Below are 20,859 nucleotides of genomic sequence, written 5' to 3' on the forward strand. Positions count from 1 at the left end.
GCCTGCTATTGGTCTATTCAGGAATTCAGCTTCTTCCTGGTTTAATCTTGGGAGAGTGTAAGTGTCCAGGAAATTATCCATTTCTTCTAGGTTTTCTAGTTTATTTGCATAGAGGTGTTTATAGTATTCTCTGATGGTAGTTTGTATTTCTGTGGGGTCGGTGGTGATATCCCCTTTGTCATTTTTTATTGCGTCTATTTGATTTTTCTCTCTTTTCTTCTTTATTAGTCTTGCTAGCGGTCTATCAATTTTGTTGATCTTTTCAAAAAACCAACTCCTGGATTCATTGATTTTTTGGAGGGTTTTTTGTGTCTCTATCTCCTTCAGTTCTGCTGTGATCTTAAGTATTTCTTGCCTTCTGCTAGCTTTTGAATGTGTTTGTTCTTGCTTCTCTAGTTCTTGTAATTGTGATGTTAGAGTGTCAATTTTAGATCTTTCCAGCTTTCTCTTGTGTGCATTTAGTGCTATAAATTTCCCTCTACACAGTGCTTTAAATGTGTCCCAGAGATTCTGGTATGTTGTAGCTTTGTTCTCGCTGGTTTCAGAGAACATCTTTATTTCTGCCTTCATTTCGTTATGTACCCAGTAGTCATTCAGGAGCAGGTTATTCAGTTTCCATGTAGTTGAGAGGTTTTGATTGAGTCAGTGATCTTTCCAATATTGACAGTGGGGTGTTAAAGTCTCCCATTATTATTGTGTGGGAGTCTAAGTTTCTTTGCAGGTCTCTAAGGACTTGCTTTATGAATCTGGTTGCTCCTGTATTGAGTGCATATATAAGGATAGTTATCTCTTCTTGTTGAATTAATCCCTTTACCATTATGCAATGGCTTTCTTTGTCTCTTTTGATCTTGTTGGTTTAAAATCTGTTTTATCAGAGACTAGGATTGCCACCCTTCCTTTTTTTTTTTTTTTTCCCTTCCATTTGCTTGGTAGATCTTCCTCCATCCCTTTGTTTTGAGCCTATGTGTGTCTTGGCATGTGAGATGGGTCTCCTGAACACAGCACACTGATGGGTCTTGACTCTTTATCCAATTTGCCAGTGTGTGTCTTTTAATTGGGGCATTTAGCCCATTTATGTTTAAGGTTAATATTGTTATGTGTGATTTTGATCCTGTCGTTGTGATGTTAGCTGGTTATTTTGCCCATTAGCAGTTTCTTCCTAGCATCAGTGGTCTTTACAATTTGGCATGTTTTTGCAGTGGCTGATACTGGTTGTTCCTTTCCATGTTTAGTACTTCCTTCAGGAGCTCTTGTAGGGCAGGCCTGGTGGTGACAAAATCTCTCAGAATTTGCTTGTTTGTAAAGGATTTTCTCCTTCACTTATGAAACTTAGTTTGGCTAGATATGAAATTCCAGGTTGAAAATTCTTTTCTTATATAATGTTGAATATTGGCCCCCACTCTCTTCTGGCTTGGAGAGTTTCTGCTGACAGATCTGCTGTTAGTCTGATGGGCTTCCCTTTATGGGTAACCTGATCTTTCTCTCTGGCTGCCTTTAACATTTTTTCCTTCATTTCAACCTTGGTGAATCTGACAATTATGTGTTTTGGGGTTGCTCTTTTTGAGGAGTATCTTTGTGGTGTTCTCTTTATTTCCTGAATTTGAATGTTGTCCTGTCTTGCTAGGTTGGGGAAGTTCTCCTGGGTAATATCCTGAAGAGTGTTTTCCAACTTGGTTCCATTCTCCCTGTCACTTTCAGGTACAACAACCAAATGCAGATTTGGTCTTTTCACATAGTCCCATATTCCTTAGAGGCTTTGTTTCTTTTCACTCTTTTTTTTCCTAACCTTGTGTTCTCATTTTATTTCATTAATTTGAACTTCAATTACTAATACACTTTCTTCCACTTGATAGAATTGGCTATTGAAGTTTGTGCATGTGTCACGGAGTTCTCCTGTCATAGTTTTCAGCTCCATCAGGTCATTTAAGGTCTTCTCTACACTGTTTATTCTAGTTAGCCATTCGTCTAATCTTTCATCAAGGTTTTCAGCTTCCTTGCAATGGGTTCAAACATCCTCCTTTAGCTCGGAGAAGTTTGTTATTATCAACTTTCTGAAGCCTAGTTCTGTCAGTTCGTCAGTCATTCTCCATCCAGCTTTGTTCCGTTGCTGGTGAGGAGCTGTGATCCTTTGGAGGCGAAGAGGTGCTCTGGTTTTCAGAATTTTCAGCCTTTCTGTTCTGGTTTCTCACCATCTTTGTGGTTTTATCTACCTTTGGTCTTTGATGTTGATGACCTACTGATGGGGTTTTGGTGTGGATGTCCTTTTTGTTGATATTGATGCTATTCCTTTCTGTTTGTTAGTTTTCCTTCTAACTGTCATATCTCTCAGTTGCAGGTCTGTTGGAGTTTGCTGGAGGTCCTCTCCAGGCCCTTTTTGCCTGGGTATCATCAGCAGAGGCTGCAGAACAGCAAATATTGCAGAAAAGCAAATATTGCTACCTGATCCTTCCTCTGGAAGCTTTGTCCCAGAGGGTCACCCACCTTGTATGAAGTGTCAGTTGGCCCCTACTGGGAGGTATCTCCCAGTTAGACTACATGGGGTCAGAGACCCACTTGAGGAGGCAGTCTGTCCATTCTCTGAGCTCAAACACATGTGCTGGGAGAACCACTGCTCTCTTCAGAGCTGTCAGACAGGGTGTTTAAGTCTGCAGAAGTTTCTGCTGCCTTTTGTTTAGCTATGTCCTGCCCCCAGAGGTGGAGACTACAAGACCGTCAGCCTGCCTGAGTTGTGGTGGGCTCTGCCCAGTTTTAGCTTCTCAGGTGCTTTGTTTACCTACTCAAGCCTCAGCAATGGCGGGCACCCCTCCCCCTGCCAGGCTGCTGCCTTGCAGGTCGATCTCAGACTGCTGAGCTAGCAGTGAGCAAGGCTCTGTGGGCATGGGATCTGCTGAGCCAGGTGTGGGATATAATCTTCTGGGTACCGTTTGCTAAGAGCATTGGAAAAGCACAGTATTTGGGTGGGGAGTCTCCCATTTTTCCATTTACTGTCTGTCACAGCTTCCCTTGGCTAGGAAAGGGAAATCCCCTGACCCCTTGTGCTTCCTGGGTGAGGTGATGCCCCACCCTGCTTCTGCTTGCCCCACCCTACTTTGGATCACCCTCTGTGGGCTACACCTACTGTCCAACTAGTCCCAGTGAGATGAACCAGGTACCTCAGTTGGAAATGCACAAATCACCCGTCTTCTGCATCAATCACCCTGGGAGCTGCAGACTGGAGCTGTTCGTATTTGGCCATCTTGGAACAGAATCCCCAAAAGACAACTTTTTTTAAAATTTAAATTTTAATATTAAGTTCTGGGGTACATGTGCAGGATGTGCAGGTTTGTTACATAGGTAAACGTGTGTCATGGTTTTTTGCTGCACCTCTCAACCCATCACCTAGGTGTTAATCCCAGTATGTATAAGCTATTCTTCCTAATGCTCACCTATCAAACCATCACCTAGGTGTTAAACCCAGTATACATAAGCTATTCTTTCTAATGCTCTCCCTCCCCCTACCCCACTCCTTAACATGCCCCAGTGTGTGTTATTCCCCTCCCCGGGGTTCATGTGTTCTCATTGTTAAACTACCACTTAAAAGGGAGAACATGTGGTATATGGTTTTCTGTTCCTGTGTTAGTTTGATGACGAGAGTGGCTTCCAGCTTCATCCACATCCCAACAAAGGACATGATCCTATTCCATTTTGTGGCTGCATAGTATTCCACAGTGTATATGTACTACGTTTTCTTTATCCAGTCTATCATTGATGGGCATTTGGGCTGATTCCATGTCTTTGCTATTGTGAATAGTGCTGCAATAAACTTATATCTGCATGCATCTTTGTAATAGAATGATTTATATTTCTTTGGAATATACCCAGTATTGAGATTGCCAGATCAAATGGTGTTTTTGGTTCTAGATCTTTGAGGAATTGTAACGTCATCTTCCACAATGATTGAACTAATTTACTTTCCTCATCAACAGTGTAAAAGCATTCTTATTTCTCTGCAACCTCACCAGCATCCATTGTTTCTTGACTTTTTAGTAACCACTGTTCTGACTGATGTGAGATGTTATCTAGTTGTGGTTTTCATTTGCGTTTCTCTAATGATCTATGATGTTGAGCTTTTTTTTCCCCATGTTTTTTGGCCACATGAATGTCTTCTTTTGAGAAGTATCTGTCCAGGTCCTTTGCTCACTTTTTAATTGAGTTTGTTTGTTTTTCTTGTACATTTGTGTTTTTTTTAATTATTATTATTATACTTTAAGTTCTAGGGTACATGTGCACAACGGAAGGTTTGTTACATATGTATACATATGCCATGTTGGTGTGTTGCACCCATTAACTCGTCATTTACATTAGGTATATCTTCTAATGCTATCCCTCCCCACTCCCCCAACCCCACAACAGGCCCTGGTGTGTGATGTTCCCCTTCCTGTGTCCACGTGTCCTCATTGTTCAGTTCCCACCTATGAGTGAGAACATGTGGTGTTTGGTTTTCTGTTCTTGCGATAGTTTGCTGAGAACGAGTTCATGTCCTTTGTAGGGACATGGATGCAGCTGGAAACCATTCTCACCATCATTTTCTTGTACATTTGTTTAAATTCCTTGTAGATTCTGAATATTAGCCCGTTGCAGGTGGGTAGCTTGCAAAAATTTTCTCCCACTCTGTAGGTTGCCTGTTGGCTCTGATGACAGTTTTGCTGTGCAGAAGCTCTTTAGTTTAATTAGGTTCCATTTGTCAATTTTTGCTTTTGTTGCAATTGCTTTTGGCAATTTCAACATGAAATCTTTGCCTGTGCCTATGTCTTGAAAGTTGTTGCCTGTGTTTTCTTCTAGGTTTTTCTAGTTTGGGGTTTTTCATTGAAGTCTTTAATCTTTCTTGAGTTAATTTGTGTACAAGGTGTAAGGAAGAGGTCCAGTGTCAATTTTCTGCATATGGCTAGCCAGTTTTCCAAACACCATTTATTAAATAGGGAATCCTTTCCCCATTGCTTGTTTTTGTCAGGTTTGTAAAAGATCAGATGGTTGTAGATGTGCAGTCTTATTTCTGAGTTTTCTATTCTATTCCATTGGTCTATGTGTCTGTTTTTGTACCAGTACCATGTTGTTTTGGTTATTGTAGCCTTGTAGTATAGTTTGAAGTCCAGTAACATGATGCCTCCAGCTTTGTTCTCTTTGCTTAGGATTGTCTTGGCTATACAAACTCTTTTTTGGTTCAATATGAATTTTAAAATAATTTATTCTAATTCTGTGAATAATGTAAATGGTAGTTTAATGGAAATAGCATTGAATCTATAAATTACTTTGGGCAGTATGGCCATTTTCATGGTATTGATTATTCCTATCCATGAGCATGGAATGTTTTTCCATTTGTTTGTGTCCTCTCTGTTTTCCTTGAGCAGTCGTTGGTAGTTCTCCTTGAAGAGGTCTTTCACTTTCCTTGTTAGCTGTATTCCTAGGTATTTTATTCTCTTTGTAGCAATTGTGAATGGGAGTTCAATCATGATTTGGCTCTCTGTTTGCCTGTTGTTTTATAGGAATTCTTGTGACTTTTGCACATTGATTTTGTATCCTGAGATTTAACAGTAGTTGCTTATCAGCTTAAAAAGCTTTTGGGTGTGACAATGGGGTTTCTAGATGTCGGATCATGTCATCTGCAGACAAAGACAATTTGACTTTCTCTCTTCCTATTTGAATACCATTTATTTCTTTCTCTTGCCTGATTGCCCTGGCTAGAACTTCCAATAGTGTGTTAATAAGAGTCTTGTGCAGGTTTTCAAGGGGAATGCTTCCAACTTTTGCTGATTCAGTATGATATTGGCTGTCAGTTGGTAAAAGACAACTTTTTTTTTTTTTTTTTTTTTTTTTTTTTGAGACGGAGCCTCGCTTTGTCGCCCAGGCTGGAGTGCAGTGGCTGGATCTCAGCTCACTGCAAGCTCCGCCTCCCGGGTTCACGCCATTCTCCGGCCTCAGCCTCCCGAGTAGCTGGGACTACAGGCGCCCGCCACCTCGCCCGGCTAGTTTTTTGTATTTCTTAGTAGAGACGGGGTTTCACCGTGTTAGCCAGGATGGTCTCGATCTCCTGACCTCGTGATCCACCCGTCTCAGCCTCCCATAGTGCTGGGATTACAGGCTTGAGCCACCGCGCCCGGCCTAAAAGACAACTTTATAAAGCAATAAATCTGTTTTCGTGGTCCTACAATGCATAATAATGTATTTTATGTATAATGTCACTATGGAATGGGAGAGAATTGTGCTAAAAGGCATAACATTTTTATGAGTTTGTATTAATCTGAATAGATTTCTATAATTTATGATATTAATTGCCATCCCCAGAGAATCACTAAAAATAATTAAAAAATAGTAAAAGAAACAAGGGAATTGAAATGGTATACTAGAAAATATTTACTACAAAAGGAGGCAAAAATGGAGAAATAGAGGAACAAAGGACATAAAACACATAAAAAACAAATGGCAAAATATCAGATATAAATTCTACTTTATTAGTAATTGTGTTAAATGTGAATGGATTGAATATTTCAATCAAAAGGCATAATTTGGCCAGATAAATGTTACAAAATCCAACAATGTTTTGTCTACAAGAGACTTAGTGATGAAAATCTTGTTATGAAGAAAAGAGTAGGGCCTGATGGTGGATTCACTGGTGAATTTTACAGAATATTTGTAAACTCTTCCAAAATGTAGAAGAGGAGATAATACTTTTCCACTTGTTCTATGAAGTCAATATTACCCTCATACTAAAATCAAGCAAAGGCATCACAAGAAGCGAAAATTACAGCTAAGCACGGTGGCTCATGCCTGTAATCTCAGCACTTTGGGAGACCGAGGCAGGCAGATTACCTGAGGTTGGGAGTTCAAGACCAGCTTGACCAACATGGAGAAACCTTGTATTTACTAAAAATGCAAAATCAGCCAGTTGTGGTGGTGCATACCTGTAATCCCAGCTACTTGGGAGGCTGAGGCAGGACAATCGCTTGAACTTGGGAGGCAGAGGTTGCAGTGAGCTAAGATCACACCATTGCATACCAGCCTGGGCAACAAGAGTGAAACTCCATCTCAAAAAAAAAAAAAAAAGACATTTACAGATCAATATTATTTATGAACATGGAAGTAAAAATCCTCAACAAAGTACCAGCAAAAAGCACAAGCAACAAATAAAAAATATAAAATTGACTTCATCATAATTGTTTTTGTCTATTTGGGCTGCTATCACCAAATACTGTAGACTAGATGGTTTATAAATAACAGATATATATTTCTCACAGTGCTAGAGGCTGGGAAGTCCAAGATCATGGCACCAGCAGATTCACTGTCTTGTGAGGGCATGTTTCTTATTTCATAGACAGCTCTCTTATCACTGTGTCCTCACATAATGGGAGGGTTGAGAGAGCTCTCTGGGGTCTCTTCTACAAGGTCACTAATTTCATTCATGAAGGCTCTATCCTCATGACCTAATCACTTATCAAAGACCCCATTGTTTAATACCATCACATTTGATTAGCATTTAAACACATGAATTTTGGGAGAATACAAACATTCAGTCTGTAGCAATAATTAAAAGCTTTCGTGCTTAAAAGAACAACATCAAGAAAGTGAAATGTCAACCCACAGAATAGGAAAAGATATGTGCAAATTATGTATCTATGAGGGACTAGCATCCAGAATATATAACTCTTATAACTCAACAATAAAAAGGCAAAAAATTAAAATTTGAACAAAGGATTTAAATATGTATTAACCTAAGAACATTTACAAATGGCCATTATGCACACAAGGAGATGCTCAACATCATTTACTGTTAAGGAAATGCAAATGAAAAACAAAACAAGATGTGGCTTCACACACAACAACAGGTTGGCTATTACCAAAAAACAGACAATAGCAAGTGTTGGTGAGGATATGACATCACTATATGTACCAGAGGTAGTGGACTGATGGGAATTTCTATTTTTTTTGTACTCATAGCATTGTAAAGGAGATTACTTAGATAATTTAGATACTTGGATAATTCTGCATGGTGATGGGGACTCCAAGAAAGGAATCTGCCCTTCTGATAATAAGGCAGGTGGGAGTTTATGTTGTCCTATGTGTACTCCAGGGTGGTAAATTAGTTCGTAGGGATTGCAGAGAGCAGAGCTGAAAGATTGAGAGAGGGTAGAAAATTAATACATTTTCTGCCTAGAAATCTTCAGTCTACTAAATGGTACATTGGCACATGGTAATAAATGGCATCATAATATGATGTTCATATATTTCAGATTTATCATCATGATGTTTTATTTAAATTAGGTGAGGCAGTTGTACAGGATCTGGTGAGGGAGTCATTTCTGGTCCAACTGCCATGTTCCTTGGTTGTCATTCTGTTTCCAGATTGTTCCCAGTCTTTCTCATGTTGTCAGAGAGCCAGATGTACCATTTGAGTTCATGTGTAGCATGCATAGAAACCACTTTAGCTGGCCAAGGCATGATGAATCAGATGGCATTAATATTTTGGGAGAGTATTCTTTTCTTTTTTCTACATTTGTCCTTTCTTTTGACAAATTGCAGATATTTTAAAATCAGAGAGCTGTCACACAACAAAGGAGCCTCAGCTTCTTTTTCCTTTCTCCCAGCTGAAAAACACTGGAGCTCTTAGGGCACCTGTTTTGTGGTGCCAACTGCAATTACAGCAAACTCATCAAGAGCAGAAGGAAACGCCTGACCTTGAGCAAAGACCTATGATTGTGTAGTGAAAAGCACAGGGTGCAATTTTATCTTTACTAAAGGCCAGTGATAAGGTCTTTTGTTCTTTTGTTGTTTCTAGAGGTTTTCTGGAAAGGGAATTCACGGCAAATGCTACTGTGGGAATGATAGGACATTTTAAGGACATAGTGATTTTACATAGACCTATATAAGTGGGAGGTGAAGTTTTTGCACAAATCTTTTAAAGTACTTGTAACTATTTTTTAGTCTATTTATTGATATGGACTTACCCTGACTCTTTTCCAGGTTTAGAATACTATCAGAAGGAATGTGGATTTATGGCAAGTTTTCACATAATTAAACATTAGAGAAGCTTGAAACAGATTCATTAAAGTGGATTGATCATCATACTTGATTTTCTAACTAGTATTCAACCAAGTTTAATGTTTGTAACCTTTAGGAAAATACAGTACTGCATGTTTTCCTTTGTGGAAAGCTGCAGTTGCTGAATTCTTCGAGGTCATGTACCATGGTATGAAGTTACACCAGGGATATGCTCTGTATTAGGAATGGTGCTCTCAGCCTATCATGAAATATGTCAGTTTAAAATAGCTCTACCTAAAAGCTCTCCAAATGACATATACAAAAGGGAAAAGAAAAGTTAAATACCCTGGGGAACTGCGATGCTTAACTCAAAGGAGTGGTAAGGCCTATTTCTCTTACCCTTTCTTCTGTTATTCTGTCAATCTTCACAACTGTATTTATTTTTAGAATCTTATTCTATAAATTCATGCCTTGCTGCTGCCTTTATTCCCCTTTATGTCATCTGTTAAAAAAGTCAAGCAGTAGATTTTCACTCATAGGAGTAGCCAGCATGTTTATTATGGATATTTTTATAGTTTGTCCTTCAGATGGACCTAAATCAATAATTTACACCAGCAAAATCCAGCTTCAAACCACATTCCTGCAAGCTGAAGGATCTCTCAAAGGGTTCCTTAGCTTCTGTTGCCCAAGATGCTTATGTGTGCAGCAGTCAGATATCAGCTGTAGTGTTTCTCTTCCTTCAGATCTAGGATAGGTTGGTTCAAACCTCAAATATCTTATCCTGTGGCAGTCTCTAAGATCTCTGCAAATTTCTGGAGGATCTTTTGTTTTATAGAAATTCTGGCATGGAAAGTTTTTGTCCCTGTATTTGTGACCCAGTGCATAATCCTGTTAAGTGCTATCTCAGTTCTTCCAAAATTTACATAGATGTAAATTTTTGTGCTTTTCTTAATTTCCTCAGAAGGTTTCCACCAGGCAACTTATGTGCCTGGTAGATTTAACTGAAGATTTGGGAGTAGCGGCGGCCTTGGGGAGACAGAATTGGCATTTATTTTCCAGTAACACAACTTCAAGTTGAACACTGCACATTAACCAGTTTTTCTTCCTCCTCTTCCTTTCTTTTCCACCCTTTCTTCTCTGTCCCATCCCTGCAGGAGCAAAATTAGTCTTGTTTTATCTCAAACACAGCAGTTCAGCCACCCTGAACCCTCCAAACATTCATGCTGTTAGATTTCACCTTCCTCTCTAAGTGGGGCATTGCAAATAAAGACATTTTCTTCTTTAAAAGATGTTCTTGCATCCACTCTACAAAGGAAACATATTTTCCACTTCTGATTTTTCAGATATCACCCAAACAATCAGATTTCTGTGGGGGTTATTATAAAGGTAAAGCTCTCAACAGTGACTATATAATTCTGGAGAGCATCAGGTTCTGGTTGAGAGATTCAAAAAGTCCAAGTATGAAATTAAGCACATCATTATTTCCTAATATGATGTGCAATATAATTTCATTTAAGGCCAAGTGCCAATGAATCCATTATGATGCCCTCTTGCTCACTTTTGTTTTTTCACAAGAATAGAAAATTATCTGAAAACTAGTCCTGTGGTTGATCAATTTATTTGTTTTTCTCTTCTTCTGGGAAATATATTCTGTCTAAAAAGTGATTTCAGGTATTTGTATTAAGTGGATTATTTGTATTTGTATTAAATGGATTAAAATCTCACATTCTCCCATGCCAGATAACATTAAGAATATGGAGAAATATAAATTAATTTATTAATTGGCAGTTTGAAATCACACCAGACCTACTCTCTTTGCCTTGAAGATAAACTGGTAATAGATATATATAGATATAGATAGATACATACTCTATTGCAATACATATTTACATATACAGTAAATGTGTGTACATATAGTATATATGTATATTTGTATATAATGCATATGTGTTTTAATACATACATACTATATATACATAATATATATATTAAATGTAAGAACATATGGATGTGTGTGTGTGTGTTTTTTAAAGATTAGGTGCTCAGGCAAAGAGAGGTCTACTGAGATAATGCCAGGTGGAAAGATCCAAAACCTCAATCCTAGGAGATATTAAAGATGAAACTAGTATTCCTTGTTAACTAGGTTCTTTAAAGACCCAGAACTCATCTTGCTCTAGAATAGGTCTAGCTTCATGACCATCTCCAAATCCTGTCTACCCTTAATTTGTCCCAAGATTCCCAAGTTATAGTGACTGACTATAGATTGATATGGTAATCCACCCACACTCCCTCATGCCCGAGGACATATTTGGTACTTCTAATGAAAAGTTTATGAAAGGGAATACTATGTGGAGTTGATCTAAGTATTTTTGGTCAATGATCCGATGAAATAAAATATTTGTTATCAAGCCACAAAAAGACATGGGGGAAATTAAATGCATATTTAAGTGAGAGAAGTCAATCTATAAAAGCTATTATATACTACTGTCTGATTTCAACTAAGAGACATTCAACTCCTTTGGGTGAACACAAAGGAGTATGATTTCTGACTCATATGGTAAGAGTATGTTTAGTTTTGCAAAAAACCGCCAACTGTCTTCCACAGTGGCTGTACCATTTTGCATTCTCATCAGGAAAAAGTGAGAGTTCCTGTTGCTCCACATCCTTACCAGCATTTGGTATTTTCAGTGTTTTTTATTTTTTTGATTCCAGTAAGTGTGCATGCTAAATATTTTCCCATACCTGATTTAATTTAGTTCTTCAATAATCCTGTGTTGTATATTGTTATTCCTATTTCTTTTAAAAATAAGAAAACCAAGATTGAGAAAATTTAGGTGACATTCTCAACTTTTCATGGCTGCTAAATTGCAGAGCCGATATTTGAAACGTAAGTGTCTTTTTCTACTCTACTGTATTGTGTTTTATAGAGGTTATCATTTGTTTGTTTGTTTACACACACCAGCACCTGTTTACTCATGTTCGTTACTCCTGGTAGCAGCCCTGATTTTCTTTTGGTGATCCACTGTCCCTGCTTCCCTACTCTTCCTCCCTCTCTCCACCCAGACCATCCTCAGTACATTGGGTTCCAGCAGAAGTGACTTCCCTTCCAGTTCCAAGGGAAGAAACTGAGCCAGGCTTTGTACTGTGTTATCCTGAGAACAATATTTGTTCATGAATGACTTCATAATTCATGGTAGATTATTTAGAATAAATTTGGCTCAATTCTGGGTGGGTCGTTTAAACTTCTGGGGAGGTGAGGTTGCTTTCTTCTCACTGGTCTTACATCTGAGATATTGTGAGGTTGGAGTGGTCATAGCCATCTTCTTTCTCACCATGCATGGCTCAGCTGCCAGGAGACAGGGAAAAGCTGAGTCCTAATGACCTGACTTGATTTCTGATATTGGCATTTCTGATGCTAAATCTATGACCGGGAATTACTTATATAAGCCAGGAAATTTATTTGCTTTTGAAGTTTAAGCTACTTTTAGATTTTTATGTCATTTGCAACAGAAGCTATCTATCCCAATATTTTTCCCTAGTCTAAGATAAATGTTATGTGAATGTACCTTTGTTAGAGGGCTGTACTTTATATAGGGATAGCCCTTCACTTTTTCATCATTTTTAGCCTCCTTTTTTCCTGTTCCTCTTATGTGCTTTTAGATTTGGGTATTCTCAAAACTCTTGGTCTTTTAACCATTCTGTGCACTCTTTCTCTAAGCTAACACATCTAGTTCCTTGGATTGATTGGTTTCCAAATAGCTATCTTTAAGCCTGTTTTTCTCCTTAATACCAGACCTCCATTTCCACATATATATGCTTTTGGCATACCAAACGTAATTTTTTCAAACCGAATCAGATGTATTTCCCTTCAAAATTACTTATTTGACATTCTTTATCTCTATTGTGAAAGTCATTATTTGCTCAGTCAGTCAGTAATCCAACATAGAAACTTTCGAGAGTCATTCATGTTGTTGCATGTATCAGTAGTATGTTTTTAAGAATTGCTCAGTAGTGGCCAGGCCAGTGGCTCATGCCTGTAATCCCCGCACTCTGAGAGACCGAGGCGAGCAGATCACGAGGTCAGGAGATCGAGACCATGTTGGCTAACACGGTGAAACCCCGTCTCTACTAAAAATACAAAAAATTAGCTGGGCGTGGTGGCAGGCACCTGTAGTACCAGCTACTTGGGAGGCTGAGGCAGGAGAATGGCATGAACCCAGGAGGCGGAGCTTGCAGTGAGCCGAGATTGTCCCACTGCATTCCAGCCTGGGCGACAGAGCGAGACTACTTCTCAATAAAAAAAGAATTGCTCAGTGGTGTCCTACAGTTTGTTTAGTCATGTTCACATGTTCATGTTTGAGGACATTTGGATTGTTTACAGTTTATGACAATTATGAATAGACTGCTATAGACATTTGTGTACAATTTCTTTTCTTTTCTTCTCTCTCTCCCTCTCTCTCCTTCCTTCCTTCCTTCCTTCGCTTTCTCATGTGTGTTTTCATTTTGCTTCAGAAAGTACTTAGAAATGAAATTGATCAGCCATAGAGTATATTGCTTATAAAACTAAAAGAAACTGCCAGACTCTTCTAAAATGTTTGTTTCATTTTCCACTCTCACTGATGGTGTATGAATATTTTGGTGCTCCACATCGTCACCAACAGTTAGTGTTGTTTTTTTATTTTAGCCATTCTGGTAGTGTGATTTTTTATTCGTGTTTCCCTGATGATGACTGACGTAGAGTACTTTTTCATGTGCTTATTAGCCAGCTTATATCTTTTTCCGAGACATTTATGAATCTCTTGCCTATCTAAAAGATTAGATTGTTTATATTTTTATTATTGAGCTTTTAAAGTTTAAAAAATATTTCTAGATACATACCCTTTGTCAGATATGTCTTTCAAATATTTTCTCCTGTGACTTGTCTATTGTTTTTTAATGGTATATTTTGAGGCCAAAGTTTTTCATTACAATGAAATCTAATTTAGCACTTAAAAAAATCATTATTGCTTTCTGTGTCCTATCTGAGAAAACTTAATCTATCAGGCAAATAAACTTCTATATAATCTAAAACTTTTATAGTTTTAATGTTTGCATCTAGATTTATGAACAATTTTGAGTTAATTTTGAGTATAGTGTAAGGTAAGGGCCAAGGTTTATTTTTTCCACGTGGTTATGTAGTGGTATAAACACTATTTATTAAAAGATTTTCCTTCCTTCATCAGATTGATCAGGTTCTATTGTCAAAAATCAAATGACAGTATACTTGTGAAGCTTTATCTGGGCTCTTGATTCTGTTCTATTGATCTATTTGTCTACCCTTATACCAGTTACAAATAGTTTGATTACCGTGGCTTTATAATAAGTGTTGAAATTATGTAGTATAAATATAAGTGTTTTTCCTTTTCAAGATTACTTCAGATATTACCTAAAGGTCATTGGCAATTGTATATAAATTTTAGCACTGATATGTCAATTTCTACAAAAAAGGTCTACTGCCATTATGATTTGGGATTAATAAATGTATAGATTTATTCTGGGGGAAGTAACATCTTAGCAATATTAACCCTTTCAATCTATGAGTATGGTATTTAGGTCTGTCTTCTTTACTTTCTCTCAGCAGTTAATGTGGTTTAGCTCTGGCCCCCCACCTAGATCTCATCTTGAATTGTTTTTTATTTTTTTAATTCTTGTATTTTTTGTAGAGTTGGGGTTTCACTATGTTGCCCAGGCTGGTCTTGAACTCCTGAGCTCAATCAACCCACTTGCCTCAGCCTCCCAAAGTGTCAGGATTACAGGTGTAAGCCACTGTGCCCAGCCCTCATCTTGAATTGTAATTCCCATAAATCCCACATGTCAAGGGTGGGACTTGGTGGGAGGTGATTGGATCATGGAGGCAGTTTCCCTCATGCTGTTCTCATGATGGGGAGTGAGTTTTCACGAGATCTGATGGTTTTATAAGTGTTTGACAGTTCCTCCTGCACATGAGCTCTCTCTCACTTGTCACCATGTAAGATGTGCCTGCTTCCCCTTCTGCCACGATTGTAAGTTTCCTGAGGCCTCCTCAGCTATATGGAACTGTGAGTCAATCAAACCTCCTTTCTTTATAAATTACCCAGTATCAGGTAGTATTTCTTATACCAGTGTGAAAATGGACTAATACAGCAGTATTTTGTAGTTTCAGTGTAGAGGTCTTTTGTTAAATTTATTCCTAAGTACATTTAAAAGGTATCTTAAAAATTTTCATTTTCCAAGTCTTGATGCATGCATATGTAATATTAAACTTGTATGCTGTAACATTGATAAATTCATGTATTACTTCTATGAGTTACGTTGTAGATTCTTTAGTACTTATTATATAAACATTCTTGTCATCTGCAAATAGAGACAATTTTACCTCTTTCTGAACTTTTGTTTCCTTTTCTTGACTTTTTGCACTCAAGACGTCATCTTAAAATACAAATCTAATAGCAACACTCTTTTGCTCAAAAACTTTTGAATGCGCCACCATTGTCCCCAACATCAAATATAAACTCCTGCTTCCAGACTTTCTCCTGCTTTAACTTCCCCTGAACAATGTGTTTCCTGTGTCACACTTAGGTTCCATTGATACCAAGATACACTTTTTTCCTTTATATACTCAAATAGATGCATTTCAAAACTGAAATGTAATTTAATGTATTTCTCTCTGCAACATCTCCCAGATCCTATTATGCTGATAGTGCATCTTATGTCAAAGATTAGAAGAAAAATAGTACTCAGCATTCCTGGGATATGGTGAGCACATTTACATACTTGTGAGTTTTTGCTCAAACCATTTTTTGCTCAAATTATATGAAATGTCTTTGCTGTTGAAATTCTGCTCATTCTTCAAGGAACACTTTAAATTCCACACTTTTTTTTCTGAAGCCGCTATTTATTTTGGCAGGTTGAAATTTATTTTCTGTCTGCCTATCTTTCTATATAGAATTAATCAAATTTTTACCTTAGTATAATACTTATAAATTGTGCTTTGCATATGTTGTGTTACATGTCTTAGTCATCTCTGCATCTTCCCTGGTTCCTGGCACAGCTGATGATTGTTTCCTGAAGACTCCTGTCAATGATTCTCTCATATTAGGATGTTTTATGGGTAGGCAGTCTCAATATTAATAGGAATATATTAGCTTATATATTCCTGTACTAATAGGAATATATTAACTCATTATGTTAATGAATTGGGTGTGTGAGGCCATTTAATCAAATAATTTGTATTACTAATTATCTCTAGGCTCAGAGGATCCAGTTGCCTATAACAAACCCCTGGGGATCAACTTTGACTTCTTTTTTCTCAACCCCTTATGCAATTAGTCTTTAGAACTAATTCTTAAATGCCTCCCACAAGTATCCATTTCTTTCCATTTAACAGCACCTTATTCAGACCACTATAATATCGCTCTAGATTACTGTAACAGATACTCCCTGCTTTCAGGTTAGTCTCCCTTCAATCCCTTTCTCTCTGTTTCCAGGCGGATCTTTCTATAAGGTAAATTTGACTATGTCACTCTCATGCCTAAAGCCATTTTAGTGTGCCTGGATCCCAAGTGTTATTCTGACAATTACTTTCCAGCTGTGGAGACTCCATAAAAGACTATTTTCAGATTTCTTCCTTCATTTTGGGGACAGGGTGGAGTGTTTCCCTTCTCTAGTGACAAAGAGATTGCATGATGGAGATAGGCAGCAAGAAGAGAGATGGGGGAAAGGGAGAGAGGGAAAGAGGGAGAAGGAAAGAGAATGTCACTGATACTGTAATATTCATATTGCTTGTGTCTGTTCTGCATAATCTAGTTTCTAGCAAGGCAATTAGCGTGCAGATCAGCTGCACAGGGTCCCACATGCATTAGCAATTGAACACCAGCTTTCCAAACCCTTTTCTGCTTCTTCACAAATCCACACACCTTCTGGCTGATCTGACACAGCCTCGGTTCAGAATCCATTAACTGGAGATTTAGGCCATGAACAAAAATAATCGTGCATGCTTATGATTAATGAGAAAGCTATTTCAAAATTACAAAGCACCATACTGGCTAACTACTATTAATTATTTTTATCATTATTATACTGAGAAACCATTTCATCAGACTAGAAGCCATTGTTCAAGTTGGCTTAGGTGGAAAGTGTGCATCATTTTGAAAAGCAAGTGTTTTCTGATGTTTTTGATTTATGAAGATAATCATCATAAACATAGCCAATAGTGTATGCTTATATTAAATACCCCATTGCAGTAAGTCATTTGAATGTCTTAATTTACTTAATTCTCACAGTAATTGTATAAAGTAGGTACGATTACTATCTCTATTTTATAGAGGAGAACACTGAGGCACAGGGGTTAGGTCATGCACAGGTGGTAATTGATAGGGCCTAGATTAAAACAGGCAGTCTCATGAGTCCACACTTGAGTTCTTACTCTATACTTACCTATCTTAGGAGAGGGGATTACTTATTAGGATAGCTCTTTGTTGTCCTAGTCAGGAACACACTGTGTGTTGAGAACAAGTAGGGCAGATGGGTTGACTGATTCAGGGTTGCTAAAAAAGAACCAGAAAGACAATATATCTGATCCCCATACCTATCTAGGATAAATGCAGCAGTTAATATAAAGTTTAGTGAAATCTAGTTGAATCTGAAAGTTTTCAAGGGTCTAATTTGAGGGAGGGAGAATTAGAACATGGTTGTGGGCAATTAGATTACCAGCAAATAAAAGCTCTCCAATTTGTAAGCTGCAGTGAAGGGGAGCGTTCTGGAAGCAGAGTCTGAGAAGAACGTGGCTGTGGCAACAGAGCATAGTAGTCTGCTGTACTGGGTTTGGGAATCATACGGAACAGAGACTCAAGCCTGGCTTCACCATTTACACTGTGAATTTGGGCAATTTTCTTAATCTCTTCAAACTTTAGTTTCCTCCTCTGTAAAAAGAGGTTAAGCCTCCCTACGTGGAGGGGTTATTGAGTGTATTAAATGAGATGAAGTTTATAAGGCACCCAGCCCAGCTTGAAGGCAGAAGTGAGCACCAGGGAAGTCCCTTTTAATGGCAATGAACACAATCTGACAATGAAGATAATAAAATACTGGGTACCCAGTTGAATAGTTTGGGGTTCAAGTCTGGATCCAATTCCAAAGGAGAAACAGCATAAGTACTGTGAATAAGGGGTATAATAGAAGGCTAGGCAAGCAAACCTGCCACACCTAGAAGATACGGGCTTAGAAGGTTACATCCTGACCTGCCATGGGTATCCTAGGGCCCCAATTTACATCTCCTCCACAGGCAAGATGGCAGGCTCTTTGCAGGTACTGCCTACTACTGGAGAGATAGTGCCTATGGTATTGCCAGACACTGGTTGGGACATATGCTGGGTTATGTTATCAAATCTATACAATCATCATTTCGTTCTAAGACTGGGCCTGTTTCCCAGAATTCCTTTTCCTCTATAGGTCAGAGTTAGTGTTTACCACTGGGAGGAACTTGCAGAGATTTGGAAAGCAAAAGTGAAAAGAAGCCATCATTTTGGGGAGCTCTTGACTGCCAGACATGGTTGCTTTGCAAAGCTCTTCCTGAGCTCCCGTTTCGGGTTGTGAAACCAGGGGTAGTGGTTCCTTGGAGTTCCTCACGAGCCCTGCTTTCTTCACCCACTCTGGCACTTCAAGTTGAAATTATAGTGGCAGTTTTCCTGATCCTCCAGCTGAAGCCTCCAGATCTTCACTCTTCTAGCTTCTTCCACTTTCCTGTAAGTCCTGATTCCTATATCAAACCATCTAATACCATGATATTGTAGTAACTCAGTTTTTTCTGATTAAACTGAGAATAATGAAGCCTGTTACTCATTTGCTGCCCATGTGGTTCTTGGCTATCTAGAGGAGGGGTTGGAAAACTTTTCCTTAAATTATGATGTTAAATATTTTAGTTTTTGCAGGATATTGCATCTCTGTTACAACTATTCAACTACTTAGCTCTGCTGTTGTAGTGTGAAAGCAGCTATAGATAACACATAACAAATGAGTGTAGCTGTGGTCCAATAAAACAATTTATGGACACTGAAATTTTAATTTTATATAATTTTTATATGTCACAAGAGACTATCTTTTTTTTCCCCCTTACCATTAGGAAATGTAAAATTTATTCTTAGCTCTCAGGCTGTACAAGAACAAGTGGTAAGCTGGTTTGGGCCATAGTTTGCCAACCCTTCATCTAGAGCAGGGCTGATGAAATCAGCCAGACCTGAACATAAACTTTTGCATGTCTCTTACTATGTGATGTTGGGCAATTTATTTAATCTACGAGCCTCACTTCTAAAATAGGGACATTTACAGAGACAGTATAGACAGTATAGGGTAGAGTGTTTGTTTTGTGAGAATGAAATAAGGATATACGTAAAATCTTTTGCTGACTATTGGGCACATAGCTCATAGTCTATCATTTCTCATTGTTACTGTGGTGCGGGGAGCCACTATTTATTTGGTGCTTGCCATTCAGTTACACAATTAAAAGGGAACTGAGGACAGTCTTCAGCCTTTGGGACTTGCATTGGTTTTTGCACAGGAAAGGTAAAATCATATCCAGGGAAAATAACAAGGAGAGAACTCTTAAGACTTTTCAAATTATCTACCACATTTGAATTAAATATGTCAATACAGAATGCTTGTCAGTAATTCAGTCATCAAGCAGATTGTTACTAGCAATTCCTCTGGCACAGCAATGAGAGTTAGGAACGGGGCATAGGGATTGGAAAGACAAAATAGGCAGAAGAATGGGGAACTTTAACTTCATTATATGATTGCTTTTACATGGAGGGATTACAGGTGATGGTTAATTTCTTAGTGTGTTTATTTCTCTTCAAATAAAATATTAAAATTATGCTGTGGAAGAATATTTAAAGATACTTCTATAATAGATCAAGAAAACATTATATTATAAATTATATAAGCCCAGACTATGATGTCAGACTGCAAGATTGGCCCACCTCTCCTCAACAGTGGCCCGGCTAATTTGGGGACAAGTGCCTCTAGATAATCGACTCTGTGGTAGAAAGCCTTCAAAAGCAGCTAGGTCAGGACTCTTTCTTTGACATGCACATGAGAGGGTTCAGGCCGTAAACAGTGGGTAAAGCCAATGGCTGGAGCAGGTGCCAATCAGTACACTTTTCATCTCGAGGCTACTGAGAACCCAAGGGCTTTGATTAAAGACATTTGGGAGAATGAGCTGAATGTTGGTCTTGCCATTAAACTGGGAACTACAGTTGAGTATTTGGCACCGTGTGCTAATAAAATAGATATGGCCTTGGTAATGACAATGGAACCTGGATTTGGAGAACAGAAATTTATGAAAGATATGAGGTCAAAGGTTCACTGGTTGAGGACCCAGCTCCTATCTTTGGATATAGAAGTGATGGTGGAGTAGATTCTGATACTGTCCATAAGGGTGCAGAGGTAGGAGTTCACATGCCTGTGTCTGGCAGTGCCATTATGAGGAGCGAAGATTACAGATCTGTGTCAACCTGTTAAAAATGTTTGCATGGAAGCTGCTCAGAAATGTTCTCTCTCTTTTTTTATTTTTTTGAGATAAAGTCTCGCTCTGTCGTCCAGGCTGGAGTGCAGTGGCGCAGTCTCAGCTCACTGCAACCTCCGCCTCCTAAGTTCAAGCGATTCTCCTGCTTCCGCCTCCTGAGTAGGTGGGATGACAGGAGCCTGTCATCACACCTGGCTAATTTTTTGTATGTTTAATAGAGATGGGGTTTCACCATGTTGGCTAGGCCAGTCTTGAGCTCTGACCTTAAGTGATCCGCCCACCTCGGCCTCCCAAAGTGCTGGGATTACAGG

The 20,859-nt window shown here is 38.5% G+C and overlaps 1 pseudogene; it reads left to right on the top strand.

Annotated features, from left to right (window-relative positions):
* The first annotated feature begins 19,975 nt into the window (after positions 1–19,975).
* On the top strand, positions 19,976–20,614 carry LOC103241781 (ribulose-phosphate 3-epimerase-like protein 1; annotated as a pseudogene).
* Positions 20,615–20,859: the final 245 nt, after the last annotated feature.

The sequence above is a fragment of the Chlorocebus sabaeus genome, chromosome 15, assembly GCF_047675955.1.
Source record: "Chlorocebus sabaeus isolate Y175 chromosome 15, mChlSab1.0.hap1, whole genome shotgun sequence".
Taxonomy (NCBI): Eukaryota; Metazoa; Chordata; class Mammalia; order Primates; family Cercopithecidae; genus Chlorocebus; species Chlorocebus sabaeus.